The 14,298-nt window shown below is 40.3% G+C and overlaps 1 protein-coding gene across 5 annotated transcripts in view; it reads right to left on the reverse strand.

The window, feature by feature from the left end:
* Positions 1 to 12,700, reverse strand: part of PPP1R9A (protein phosphatase 1 regulatory subunit 9A) — a 199,000-nt gene extending 186,300 nt beyond the window's left edge. For all 5 annotated transcript variants that reach the window (XM_089533204.1, XM_089533205.1, XM_089533203.1 and 2 more), the window contains exon 1: positions 12,671 to 12,700. The gene's annotated coding sequence lies outside the window, so the exon portion shown is untranslated. The remainder of the gene's footprint in view (positions 1 to 12,670) is intronic.
* Between the last annotated feature and the right edge of the window lie 1,598 nt (positions 12,701 to 14,298).

The raw sequence follows: 14,298 nt of genomic DNA on the forward strand, positions 1-14,298 counted from the left end.
CTGGTCGCCCTGCACAGAAATGTAATTTCATGCTGCTCAGTGATGCTCAAAAAGGAGGACGTGTTGGAATTCCTCCTGGACAGAAGGTGGAAGTGTAGGACAACCAAAACAAATGGAGGACATAACCAGATAAAAGATGGAAAAAGCACTCATATAAATCTAAAATCCATGCTCAAAAATAGAGGACACGTTGCAATTCCTCCTGGTTAAAGTGGAGGACATGTCCTGGAAAAGGAGGACTTCTGGCCGCCCTGAACCAAAGGCACCAAATGCATGTCGCAAGCTTTCGAAGCTCCGCTGGCTTCTTCTTCATCAAGGAAAGGGATTAAAAATCACAGGCGAGGAGGAAAGAAATGTATGACTGTCCTACACTCCCACCTTCAGTCCAGGAGGCATTCCAACTCGTCCTCTATTATGAGCATAGCTAGCCATCAGGCTGCCTTTTCTCAAGGTGATGTTGTGGTGGTTGGTCTCAGTTCAGCTGGGATGCAGGCAGACACACAACCACACACACACACAACCACACACAGGTGGGCTCTCTGTCCTCCATACAACCAGGACTAGACCTATTTTTGGACCACTATCATCCACAAACACCTCATCTTAGGGTGATTCAGGGTGACCAGAGGTCCTCACGACCAAGGAGGACAAGGCACCCCAAAATGGAGGATTTCCAAGAAAATTGGAGGACGTGCCCAAAAGAAAAGCTAACAACATTCATGTACATATAAATCCATGTTTCTTAGTTCTGCTCAAAATGGAGGACCTTCAAGAAAAATGGAGGATGTGCCCAAAGAAAAGCTAACAACACTCATAAACATATAAATCCATGCTTCTCAGTCATGCTCAAAATAGAGGACCTTGAAAAATGAAGGATGTGCCCAAATAAAAGGTAAAAACACTCCAGGGACGTAGCCAAGAGGGGGGTTCTTGGGGTCCAGACCCCCCCCCTTCCGTTAGATAAAATGAATGGTGTGTGTTGCTGCGCTGCCGCACCCAAGCCCCATTATAATGGTGGTACTTAGTCTGGACCCCCCCTTCCCAAAATGCTGGCTACGTCCCTGAACACTCCTAATATATATATTTAAAATCCATGCTTCTTAGTCGTGCTCAAAATAGAGGACCTTGAAAAATGAAGCACGTGCCCAAAGAAAAGCTAAAAACACTCATATATATATATTTAAAATCCATGCGTCTTAGTCGTGCTCAAAATAGAGGACCTTGAAGAAAAATGGAGGACACACCCAAAGAAAAGCTAAAAACACTCATATACATATAAAAAATCCATGCTGCTTAGTCATGGCCAAAATGGAGGACCTTCAATGAAAAAGGAGGATGTGCTTAAAGAAAAGGTAAAACACTCATATACATATAAATCCATGCTTCTCGGTCATGCTCAAAATGGAGGAGGTGCCCAAAGAAAAGCTAAAAACACTCATAGAAATAGAATATTCATGCTTTCCAATCATGCTTACAATCGAGGACCTTCAAGAAAAATAGAGGACATCCACCCCTTCCAAAAAAAACCCTAAGGAGGACAAGACACCTCGAAATGGAGGACTTTCAAGAAAAATGGAGGGCATGTTGAGAAAAAGCTACAACTCTCAGAGAAATTGAATATTTATGCTTCTTCTTCATGCTCAAAATGGAGGGCCTTCAAGGCAAATGGAGAACATTACAAGAGTGGAAGCTAAAAACTCTCAGATAAATAGATATATTCATGATTTCCAGTCATGCTCAAACTGGAGAACCTTCAATGGAGGACATGCCCAAAGAAAACCTAAAAGCACTCAGAAATATAATTTTCATGCTTCTCAATCATGCTCAAAATGGAGGACCCCCAAGAAAAATGGAGGGCATTACAAAAGTAAAAGCTAAAAACACACAGAGAAATACAATATTCATGCTTCTCAGTTATGCTTACAATGGAGGACCTTCAAGAAAAATAGAGGACATCCCCCTCCAAAAGCTAAGAAGGATAAAGCACCTCAAAATGGAGGACGTTCAAGAAAAATAGAGGGCATGACAAAAGAAAAACTGAAAAACATACCCATAGAAATGTAAATTTATGATTCTCAGACACAGGGTAAGCAGCCATCCTTTTCCATTTCAAATATTATCCCAGAAGGATTTTTTGAAAACATCCTCCATTTTGAGCATGACTAAGAAGCAGGAAGTTGTCTTTATATGAGTGTATTGGGCTGTTCTTTGGTCAGGCCCTACATTTCCCTTGAATGTCCTACATTGTAAGGTGCCTTGTCCTCCTTGGCAGTTAAGACTTCTGATGACCCTGCTCAAAAGAGAGGATGTGCATCCAAAATGTAGGACATTGAAGATAAACGTAGGACACGGCCAAATAAAAGCTAAAAAATACAACAACCACTCATATAAATGTAGATTCATGCTTCTTAGGCTCAAAAGGGACAAATGTATTCAAAATGTAGGACAATCCCAAATAAAAAAACTAAAAAAGATTTTCTGGAGCCATAGGAAGCCTGTCAGTTGTAATTTTTTCACCCTTGTTTCAATATTATTAATATAATTTCTTGATGGGGAAACAAGAGCAGGAGAAGGTAATTGGCTTTATGCCCTGTTTGTTGGCTTCCTAAGGACAACTAACTGGACACTATGGGAAGCAGGGAGCTGGATGAGGAAATTCTATGGTCTGAGCCAATGCGGCTTTCCCTATGCTTTTATTTTCTTAGGGAACAATTTTTGTTGTAACTGTCTAACTCTTTTTTTTTAGTACCCAGCATAGAATGTGAAAGTTATTCTGCACTCAGTTGCAGTATCATTTTTATGCATGATTAAACAAAACGTGCCAGTGAGTTGGGTTTGGTTTATTCTCCCTCCAATCTCATTGCACATTCATTATTACTAACAGTCAACATTAATCAAAGTGTTTCTGTAGGTTTAATGCGTTCACAACGCTTCACAGAGGATCGTAAACAGAGCACATGACTTTAGGATATGTCGGCATAAGTATGCTTCCAAAATTATCCACATCTAAATTTCTTTCTGGAATTTTGGAGCTCCAAAAGTAGTACTAATAAATTAAAACAGCCTTCTCCGTCCTGATGTCCCTCAGATGTTTTGAACTCCTATGATACCCAGCCAATATGGCTGTGAAGGCTGGGATCATAGGAGTTGTAGTCTAACCTATCTGGGGGGTACTAGGTTGTCAAAACGCATTAAAAAAATCTATTCCTTAAAAAAATATTTGTTTTGTTTTTTACAGAACACTATACATGTGTGATAGGTTGAAGCTCCTTGTTTCATCCATGTCTTTTCCTAAACCCACATTATTGGCGCTCATGAGTATAAACTGACAAAGACTGGGTGACGCTAATCCTAATGATGCCACTGATCATATACATGATTCCATCATCAAGGTTTTTATTTATGTTTTGTGTGTGTGATATTGTACTAATAACAGAATCTTAGAGTTCAAAGTGACCACAGAGGCCATCTAATCCAACCCTCTGTTAAGCTGGTGTATACAACAAAAATGTTCCTGAAAGTTATCCATCCAATCTCTGTTTAAAGACCTCCAAAGATTGCCTCAGAGGGAGTCCATCACCCTCTGAGGCAATCTATTCCACTATGAACATTTTTTACAATAAAAAATTATTCCTAATGTTTAGTTGCATTGCAATCTCTTTTCTTGTACAGTATATATTTTTAAAAGATTTTCAATCCATGGATGCTTCAGTCCATGGGTACAGAGGGCCAACTGTATGATGTTTCACAGATGTGCACATGTGCTCATAAACATTAGTGTCCAGATAAAGTCTGGAATGAAGCCTTATGAGGATCAGCGGCTATCTTTAAAATACTGAATGTATGTAATTAGAAAATGGAGCAAGCTTGTTTTCTGTTGCTTCAGAGACAGGAGCACAAACCAATGGATTCAAAGTACTGTATGTGCAATCATATCAAGATTGTTTTTCCCCACACTGTTTAGTGACATGTGTATGTATATAAAGGTAATGCAGAGCAAGGACAGATACTGCTGAGTAGAAAGCTTCAGCTGACTCCAATTCTAGAATTAATTTTAAAAATGCTACTATTTAAACAAGAATTTGGGAGACATGGAATACAGCTAGGGTGGGCAGAAATGAGATTTGGAGTATATGGTGGATGTCTGGGTGATATGCTCTATAGATGGAGCAGCAAGAATTTTGTCACTCCAAGTTGTTAAGCAATGGCAGCAATTAAATTACATTCCTGCCCCAAATTTCCCACCCTGAATAATGTTACTGAAATGAGGACAGAATGGCTTGACCAGGAGTGGATTTGTGGACAGGAAAAGCGAGCTCACTTCACTTCTAGCTGCTTAAAAACAAATTCCTGCTATCAGAATTCTTCATATGCATGCACCAAATGTTGGGTATTCATTTTTAAAAACCACAAAATAGATAAATCCCCTAAACCTAAGATTTCACACTTCTGGAATAAAAAATGAAATGAACCATAGAATCAAAATAAACACATACAGGTTACAAGAAAGTTCTTTCATGCCTACATGACTTACAAGTTTCACAGCTACCTATTCATTTGCAGCCACCACAGTGGTAAAGAAACACAATAAATATATAGGAACTACAAATATTAAGTAGGAAATACTAGTTGCAATTTATGCCTTAATTCCCCATTTAAAAAATGAAAATATTGGCAGGCATCATCGTGGGAAGTTACATCATGACAAATCTCCCATCATGTCATGTAAACCTTCCATTGTGCAATGGGACATCTTGCTTGGGGCCCCATTGTGTATTAACAGTACATATGCATAGCTGCATATTGAGTCAGTGAAGCAGCTTCATCATCGTAAAGTTACACATTAAACCCTCTGAGGCAGAGCATGTGTCTTCATAATGTAACATGACTACAGTAAATCATGATTGTACCTTAATGTATGTTGGACTTTTATGAAACCAACAGATTTTGAGCTTTAGGCACTTCTAAACATGCTGAGCATTGAATAAACATATTTCAACAAAGTGAGAATTACTTCTGAGTAAACATCCCTAGGGTTGCACTGTTGTTATATTGTGGAAAGCAGTTTGTTATCACATTCCTGTAAGACACAGACTTGTTTGCTGTATGTATTTACGTAGGAGATTTATAGTTACTCTGCTTTCTCATAAAATGTAAGGCACGATTCAAATCACATTTCTGCTGAACTCCCTTTTCCCCTCCAAATGAGTTGTAAATAAGAAACCACTTGGAGAACTGCTGATATTCCATATATTTGGTGGGTTCCCTATATATAATTCACAGTACTGCGTGTTTGGGCTTAATTAAAAAGGCTTATTAACATTACAGGAATTGTCTAGGATTTATTTAGGAAATAATAAACAACTTGACCACTTGGAAACTGCATCAAAGAGGTCTTTACAAAGAAAAACAACAGCAATAATGCTAACTAAATGAAGTAATTAACAATTCATCATAAAATGCCAATGTCAGTCCAATATTTGGCAAGCTCCCAAGTCAGTGAATGAGCAGAGTGAAGATCTACTTATGCTCGTTCACAAGCATTTTAATTTCATTAATAATGGAAGAATTTTCAAAACAAACCAGGGAATATCCATAACACTGATGGGTAGAGTTCCTAATCTTACTCCTACTCAGTAAATCTTCATAGAACTGAAACCTCAGTACACAAAGGCATTAGCATGCTCACGTTTCCTTCTACGTGCTGGCCAGGTGTCCTCTTTTAACCTAACCAGGACCTCTATTTGAACTTTTCTCCAAGATCCACAAAACTGTCCCTATTTTCTCCCTTCCTTACTATCCAAGCTGCTTTCTAATTACTTGAACCCAGCATATCTCACCACTATTGTCATGGCTCCTCTATCATGCAACCATAACACATTCTGGAGAGAACAATTTGATTACGAACAATTGACCTTTTATGGATGCTCACTCTTACATTTCTCTACCATACTTAAAGTGAGTGGGGACATGTTTGATGCTGAATCAGGCGCATGAAACAGATTCTATGGAGAATTCTCATTTTTTTAAAAAAAAGGTTCCCTGTTCCACAGTTACATCCAGAAAAGAAGGAGAGGAAGTGCTGCACAAATCCATGAAAGAAAGCACCGTATTATTCACTGGTGTCCAGGGAAGTGATTGCAGCCATAAGAGAAAGAAAAATATTTTTTCTTATTATTAAAATGCATGTAAACTACAATTGATTAGAACTAACAGACTTAAATCGAGCAGCTAGCTGGGAGATGGTAGGAGCTGTAATACCTAGAAGAAGAAATCCAAGCTCTGCATCTGGCTTTATCTCATAACTGGAAAGCAATAACTGCTAAGTGAATAACCAGACTCATCTGTTTGCAAGCTGCACTGATAGCAAGGCAGTGAGAATGTACTGCAGTTTAAAATGGCCTCAAAAAAAAAAAAAAAAGCAAAGATATGGTCTTAAATCAAGACCAAAATAACAAATACATTTTTTTCTCATGCCACCTGCAAGTGGATTTCGGTATTGTACTGCTATTCCAAACTCTAGGCAAATGCATCCCCTTCTTGAATGCTAATGCCTTAACAATGTCACTGACCCTGTGCTCTGTCTTCGGTTTCTAATGATCATCATTTTTCACGTTCCTCTAGACATTTGCAGGGCTGTCAGAGCTCAGCCACATGCCTCTAAAGGGATTTGTGCAACACTGGTGGGAAGTTGCAAAGAGTGTATTTTTATTTGTTCTGCATCTACATGGTTTACCCCCCTTCCCTTCCTCAATCCTTCTTTACCCTGTACAAGTCTGCTTGTTTTCTTCTTGATAGTCTTTCAAAGCTCCCACTATGGACTTGCCAGCCTTAACTTATACTGGAAACATACAGGGTATGTTGGTATATGAAGGGAAAGGGGTTTGGTAGGAAAAGGGGATCTAATAGCACCTTTGAGGCTGGTTTATTTCAGTATTGGTTTTCAAGGATATTAACATATTTGAAACTAACCGGTTTATTTCATAATGAGCTTTCCAGGCAATTAATCCACTTTTTCAACACATCTGAAGAAACTGATTAATATATACGTAAGCTCATGCTGAAATAAATTAGCTAGTCTTGAAAGGTGCTACTAAATGCCTTCTTCCCACTACCCCGATTTTACTTTTTATGCTGTGACAGACTTACATGGATATATCTTTAGAAACTGATATGATACAGTACTTTAGTCAGGGCAGAAATACCTGCTTCTGGATACATGGCAGAAGCCTATGAGCAGCACTTCAGCAAAGTCTTCAGCATGACACATCTTGAGAGAGCTTGGGAAATGTTACAGTAGTTTGGGGGATTTTTTGGGTTGGAGGCTACATGTGGTGTGTGGACTACACTTTGTCCACATTTGGGCTAGAGGGACCCACAAAGCCTGTAGCCCACTCTTGGGCTACTGGGTGCCACATGAGCTTTTGTGGCAACAAATGATTCACCATGGCCTTTCCATGGTACTGCAACTACTTGCTGCTTTTACTTATGGACTGGACATGTGGCTACATCTAGCTAAACTTCTTATTTCCCACAATGGTGTGCAGCCATTCCATCCATGTAAACCTGCTAGAGTAAAGGAGCACAGAAACAGGCTTGGCATAAAGAAAGCCTCCCTGGGGAAAGAGTTCAGGTCACCAACCCCCAAAAATCCCTTCCAGAGCCAATCCAGTCTCTCCCACTGCCTGAAGCAGGATAACAAGCTGCTGCTCGCTTGATGACATCTCCTCTCTTTCCTCCCTGTATTGTTGGATTATTATTATTATTATTATTATTGGCAGCAGCATACAAAATAGGTGTATAAATGCCATGCCCTGAGGCTATTCTTCCTCAGAGTGAGGCACAGTTAATAAGAAGGCTAAAGAGACCACCTGTACAACTGTGGTACACCTAATCTCCAAAGCTACCTTACCCAGAATGCCAGAGGAGGGACCCTTCAGAGCAAGGCATTATTTGGGCCTGGTTGACTCTCCGCAGCTATGACATTTGCTGATAGTCGACTGATGGGCCTCTGTCTGGAGCAACTACTGGATGCCTTATGATTATGAATTTAATATTGTGCTACTTAGCTGTATTAAAACCATTTTAGGTTGTGATCTAGCTGTCTGAGTCTATAAATCATAATAATTAGGAATGATGGGAGCTGCAGTCTAACATATCTAGAAAGAACCAGGTTGGAGAAGACTGGTATGAGTAGGAGTGCTGAGGCAGGAGCCCTTTCATCTGGAACATTGTTAGAAATCATCTTCCCCTTCCCATAGGAGAGTGCAGAGGAGTGTAGTAGCTGAAGGAGATGGTAGTGTGCTATCTTGCAAATAGGCTATGCACCTTGGAAGACTCCTTTAAAGTTCACACTATAATGTGGAGTGGATTCATCAATGCATTGACAGGGAAACCATCAGCAAACACTGGTGGATTGATTGGCTCTATTGTTAAAAACAAACAAACAAAAATCCAGACTGGTTTTGTTGAAATGGCACATCTGATTCAGCACATTAATGTCACAGAGATGTGCAAAGTGACCAGGGGAAAAGAGGAAGTTAATACATCAATTTTGCTACTTAAGAAGCAGTTTTTAGCTCTGGAGCTGTGCCTAAAGTTGGTAGAATAGCTGCAGAGGCACTATCTGTTTTTAGTAGGTGCTTTTAGGAGCCATTTAGGCCCAAGTAGAGGTCGATGGGGACATTTGGCAAAGTAGGATATGTTTCAAAGGGGGGGAAAACCATGAGGCAGCTCCTTCAGGGTAATTTTGGAAGTGGAAGAAAGCTTCAAATGTCTTTCTCCCCACCTCCTACTGTTTTTAAATCACTCTGTTATGCTGAATGAAGGCATAATGACTTCCCTTATACTTTCCTGAGAAAAGGGTCTATAATTTTGCACAACATACAGGATCAGAGACAGTCAAAGGTCTGATTCTGAGATGATGTTTATCAAGGTTTTACCCTGGTGGCATTTTGAATGCCCTTACTGAACACCTGATGGCCATGAAGGCCTGATTTAGCATCTTTGTCTGTTTTGACAATTTATTTCCCTCAACTCTAATCACAACTCAAGTGCTTTTATCAGCAGGTTGGCCTTTTCAGTGCTAGTCTAAAACAATTTGCTGCCTGAAGCAGAATGACAATCCTGCTGGTGCATTGTGTTAGCGGTTAACAGTCCCTGTGTCCACAGCCTTTTCCCTCCTCCAGAATAGTTAGCAACAACATAGGAGATTATCGGTACGGGGTGGGGGAGCCAGGAATAAAATGCATACTCCTGGCAAAGTTGCACAATCATGCTGAAGATTTTCAGACACTTTACATTTATCCAGGACTTAACCCATGAAGTTCCAGGAATGCTCCAGCAACAAACCATTCAGCAACAAACCATTCACAGGGAAGTCCTGGGAATGGTTTGTTGATGGAGCATTTCTGGATCTTTATGGGTTAAGTTCTGGATAAATATGACATCATCTAAAAATCTTCAGTGCAGTTGTGCAACTTTGCCAGGAGTATGCCTTGCTCATCCCAGATTTCCCCCGTCTGATAATTTCCATAGTGTGTAAACATAAATCTGGCAAAATATAGGTGCCCCTTTGTATCCACAGGCGATCCATTCCAGACTAACACAACCCCACAGATAACAAAAAATGTGGGACCTCAAGTTTTGTTGTTTCCTGTGGTGCCGCAATGTGTGTGTGCATGGCTGTGTACACACATCCATTAAAAAGAATGGGACTTGCCATCCACTGAAACTCCCTGCCTTCTTCTCTTCATCCCACATGAGCCGGAACAAATGCTTTAAAAAGTCTTGCTTTGCCATTCAAACCACAAGCCCTTTCTTCTTCTCTCATGGTGTGACTTGAAACAGGTTGTTTCACAGTGCTGCATAGCAGAGCCAGCCATAGTCCTGGGGCCATGAATGTGGCTTTGAGAGAATTCTGAGCCACTCTGATCAAGGTTACTCATATTTCACCTTCATCACAGTGAAGCATGTACAGAAAAATTTGTTTCCCCTTCCCATCTATAAAAAGAAGCCATGAATCAAATCAAATCATAATAGCATATATCAGAGCCAACGTCCAATTGTTCCTCCCAACTAGAGCAGAGCTTTGAATCAATGGAACATCTATAAGTGTTTATTTAACAAGCTCCCATTAAGCTCCCATGCACGCTTGAGCATTATGTTCAGCATGGGGTTGGTCTTGCCTGCTCCATACTGCAGAATTAATGCAATTCGACACCATTTTAACTGCCATGGTTCAATGCTATGGAATTCTGGGATTTGTAGTTTTGTGAGATATTTAGCCTTCTCTGTTAGAGAGCTCTAGTGCCACAATAAACTACAAGTCATGGGATTTCTTAAGATGGAGCCATGACAGTGAAAGCAGTGTCAAACTACATTAATTCTACAGTGTGGTAGCAGCCTTAGCGGGTGTACTGAAATTGGGATTAGCAATTAGATTCCAGCCTATTAGTCTTTGAACATATACTGAATAAGTAAAGGTAAAGATAGTCCCTTGACATGGATGTCTAGTCATAACTGACTGTAGGGGGTAGTGCTCATTTCCGTTACTAAGCCAAAGAGCCAGCATTATCCAAGGACTACTCTGGTGGTTGTGTGGCCAGCATGACTGCACCGAATGCTGTTACCTTCTCACCGAAGTGGTACCTATTCATCTACTTGCATTTCATGCTTTCAAACTGTTAGGTTAACAGAAGCTGGGCCTTATGACATGAGTTCACCCCATCATGAGGCACTCGGGCCTCAAACTGCCAACCTTCTGATCATCTGATCTTCAGAACTGGGGTCTTAACCACTAAGCCATCTCATATAATCAGTAAAGCAGTTCAAACTTTCAAGTTCATGAAAACTAATGGGTCCTTTCTGTATTTTTTAAGGTTGGCCCAAGGCATTTCACTTTCTGAGCCAAACTACAAGGTGTTATGTGCTTCCCAAGTCCCCCATATATAAGATGATTGGACAGGAAGCTGTGCCCAATTACAACACTGACAACAGGACAACATCCTCCACTGCACCTGAGAACAGTAGGCTGGCAGAAGGAAAGACATATTGCTCCATCCTCCAATGCTTCTCCTATCACTTTCCACCTCCAGGCATCACTTGCTGTAAACTGGTCTTAATATTTTTCAAAAAAATTTAAACACATTACTTGAGTCAATGGCAAAACTCCCACTGACTTTTAAATGGAATTCTCATGCCAAATTCTATTTTCTTTCAGGGTATTATAGAACTAGAAAATTTACTTTGATTTCTTACTGTGTAGAGGTGGTTTTGTAAACTCATAGAATCATAGAATCATGGTTGGAAAAGACCTAAAGGGCTATCTAGTCCAACTCCCTGCCATGCAGGAATACACAATCAAAGCACTCCTGACAGATAGCCATCCAGCCTGTTTAAAAACTTCCAAAGAAGGAGACTCTACCACACTCCAAGGTAGCTTTGGGACTAAACAGACTGGTGATAATCATCACATTGGGACAAAGTGGGGGCATGGCTGATTCCTCCCTGTCACACTGCCTGCGCAACCAGAAGCACTGCACCAAAGAAACCCTGAAAAGCCGCCGCCACAGCAACAAGGGCACTTTTTTGCCAGCTCTAAAAGGTGTGGCATTTTGCAGGGAATTTTTTAGAGCTGGCAAAGCACCGGATCTTGGCCACGGCACTGAAAGAAGTGGCATGGAGCCACTCCCTTGGGGTGGTCTGTTTTGCACCATATTCCACTGTCAAACAACTCTAGGAAGTTCTTGCTATTGTTGAGGTGGAATCTCTTCTTCTTCGGTAGTTTGTATCCATTACTCCTGGTCCTATTCTCTGGAGCTGCAGAAAACAAACTTGCTCCATCTTCAGTTTGACAATGGAGTTATCACATGGGAGGGAACTGCCCAAATTCTGTGGATAAACAAGGTTTAAACCCAGGAATATCCCACATGAGTAGGATTGTTTTCAGATGACATCACTCAACTTGGGAATTAACACAATATTGACCTATGCAGAAAACATCAAAACCACACTGCTTTTTAACTTTAGAAAAATCCCAAAGTGAAAAAGTGCGATTTTGTGGCTTTCTGCACAGGTTAATGTCAGGTTAATGTAAAAATTGTCCAACATATCTGAAAATAATCCTGCTCTTGTGTGATATTCCCAGGAATTAAACCCCATTTATCCATGGGATTTGGGCACTTTGCCTCCCATGTGATAAACCTCATCTGTCCAACTATTTAAACAGAGCTATCATATCATCTCCTAACCTTATCTTCTCCAGGCTAAACATACTCAGTTCCCTAAGTTGCTTCTCATAGGACATGATTTCCAGATCCTTCATCATTTTGGTTTCTCCGCTCTGGACACACTCCAGCTTGTCAACATCTATTTTGAACTGCCCAGAACTGGACACAGTATTCCAGCTGAGACCTGACTAAAGCAGAATAGAGTGGTACTATTACTTCCCTCAGTCTAGACACTAGACTTCTATTGATGCAGCCTAGGATCGCATTGGATTTTTTTAGCTGTTTGCATCATACTGTTTGCATCACACTGTTGAATCATGTTCAACTTGTGGTCTACTAGTAGGACTCCTAGAACCCTTTCACATGTACTGTTGTCAAGCCAGGTGTCCCTCATCCTGTATCTGTGTATTTCCTTTTTACTGCCTAAATGTAGTACTCACCGTGATGACATCCTGCTTCTTATGTTTCCTCTTTGGCCAACTGCCTTGCTTAACTGCCCTGGAACCTTCTGATAGAACATTCTTTTTTCTCATGCAAAGGAATAGATTCAGTTTCATATCAATTAAATGATCTGAAGGAAGAGTGAACAACTTCCCATCTTGCATTTCAACAACTCTGTAAGTAAACTTACAAAGTTAACTCACTTACTTTGTACTGACAAATTTACATACTGCAGGAGTGACCTGGCCAGTAGAGATACGTCTCATTTCTCCCATTATAATACCAGCCTTTCCCCAACCTGTTGCCTTCCAAATGTGTTAGATTAACAACTCTCATTACTCTCAGCCAACATGGCTATTGCAGTCCAGCCATCTAGAACAGTGAAGCTAAAAGTGATGGTCTACAGGTTAGTGACCAGTTGTCCACAGCACGTTTCCAAGAAAAAAATAAACAGTTGTAGTCAACAGGTGTAAATAATGTACAGGTCTCTGGCATATTGAGGAGAAAATTCTGCTAGCCCCCCACATCAGATGGCTTAAGAAACAGTGATCTAGAAGGCACTGTTGGAACAGACTACTAGGCATGGGGAAATCGGTGCATGTTTAAAAAAAGAAACCTCAAGTGTTTTCTGTCCCAGTTATGAAAACATTTGTGAATCAAATTCTTCAAAAATGAACAGAGGTGAAAGTCTCCCCTGTTTACACTAGCCAGCTTTTCTCAGCATGGAGAAGATTGTTAGACCTGATGTTAAAGATGAGGAGCTTATCAGAAGAAAAGAATTGGCAACCCTAATTTAGCAGTAGCATAGCTGTATACCCAGAAATTCAAAGCCATACTTTTATGAATTAATCACACGAATTCTGGGTCTGGATGAAAGATTCTGTCATTTTGTGTTTCTTCTACTTCTGACTGTTTAAATCTCAAGTTCCACCCATCCTAAATATAAAGAGATTTTGAAATCATAAATCATAACCAAGTTGAAACAAAATTCTCACTCTTCTCTAAGGTCTATCATAATCTTTCCACTCCTTGCTTCCTTTTCAAGGACATGTAGCTGCTGTACCTCACTACACACAAGAGACAAACCCAGCAGTTAGAAAGAGGCTGGGTGGACTGTGACAAAGATTAAAGATCAGTGAGAAAATGGAGAGTTTTCCTCAGCAAGATTCTGATTGAAAAAATAGAAACTCTGGGGATGTCACTTTGTAGATCTCTTAAATATACCTCCTATATTTTTGGCGTGTGTACAATACACCAACGCACAACCAGGAAAAATGATAGAGGAAGCGGAGGAGAAAAGAAACCAACTGTTTAGAGTGAATGGAGAACATGGTACATCTGAGTGTGAATAGTTCTACACACTGCAACAACTCAGCTTGAATTCAGCAAAGTAAAGGAAGTCAGCAAATGTCATTTTCTGTTTCCAAGAGTGCAAGGTGCCTTGCTCTTTTCAGGCAATCTTTCCCCATTCTTTCTCATTTTGATTCCTGCAGATCTCACCTTTCATGAAAGATGGATGCTAAAGAGAAAGGAACAAAAATGTTTCTTACATCCAAATTCTAACAGCCACATTTGGGGTTTGTTTGTGCCACATAATGGTGGGCTGGAGCAAAAAAAAGAAAGGGTA

Source organism: Sceloporus occidentalis, unplaced genomic scaffold (assembly GCF_023333645.1).
Source record: "Sceloporus occidentalis isolate IW3139 unplaced genomic scaffold, rSceOcc1.0.p SCAF_7, whole genome shotgun sequence".
Lineage (NCBI taxonomy): Eukaryota > Metazoa > Chordata > Lepidosauria > Squamata > Phrynosomatidae > Sceloporus > Sceloporus occidentalis.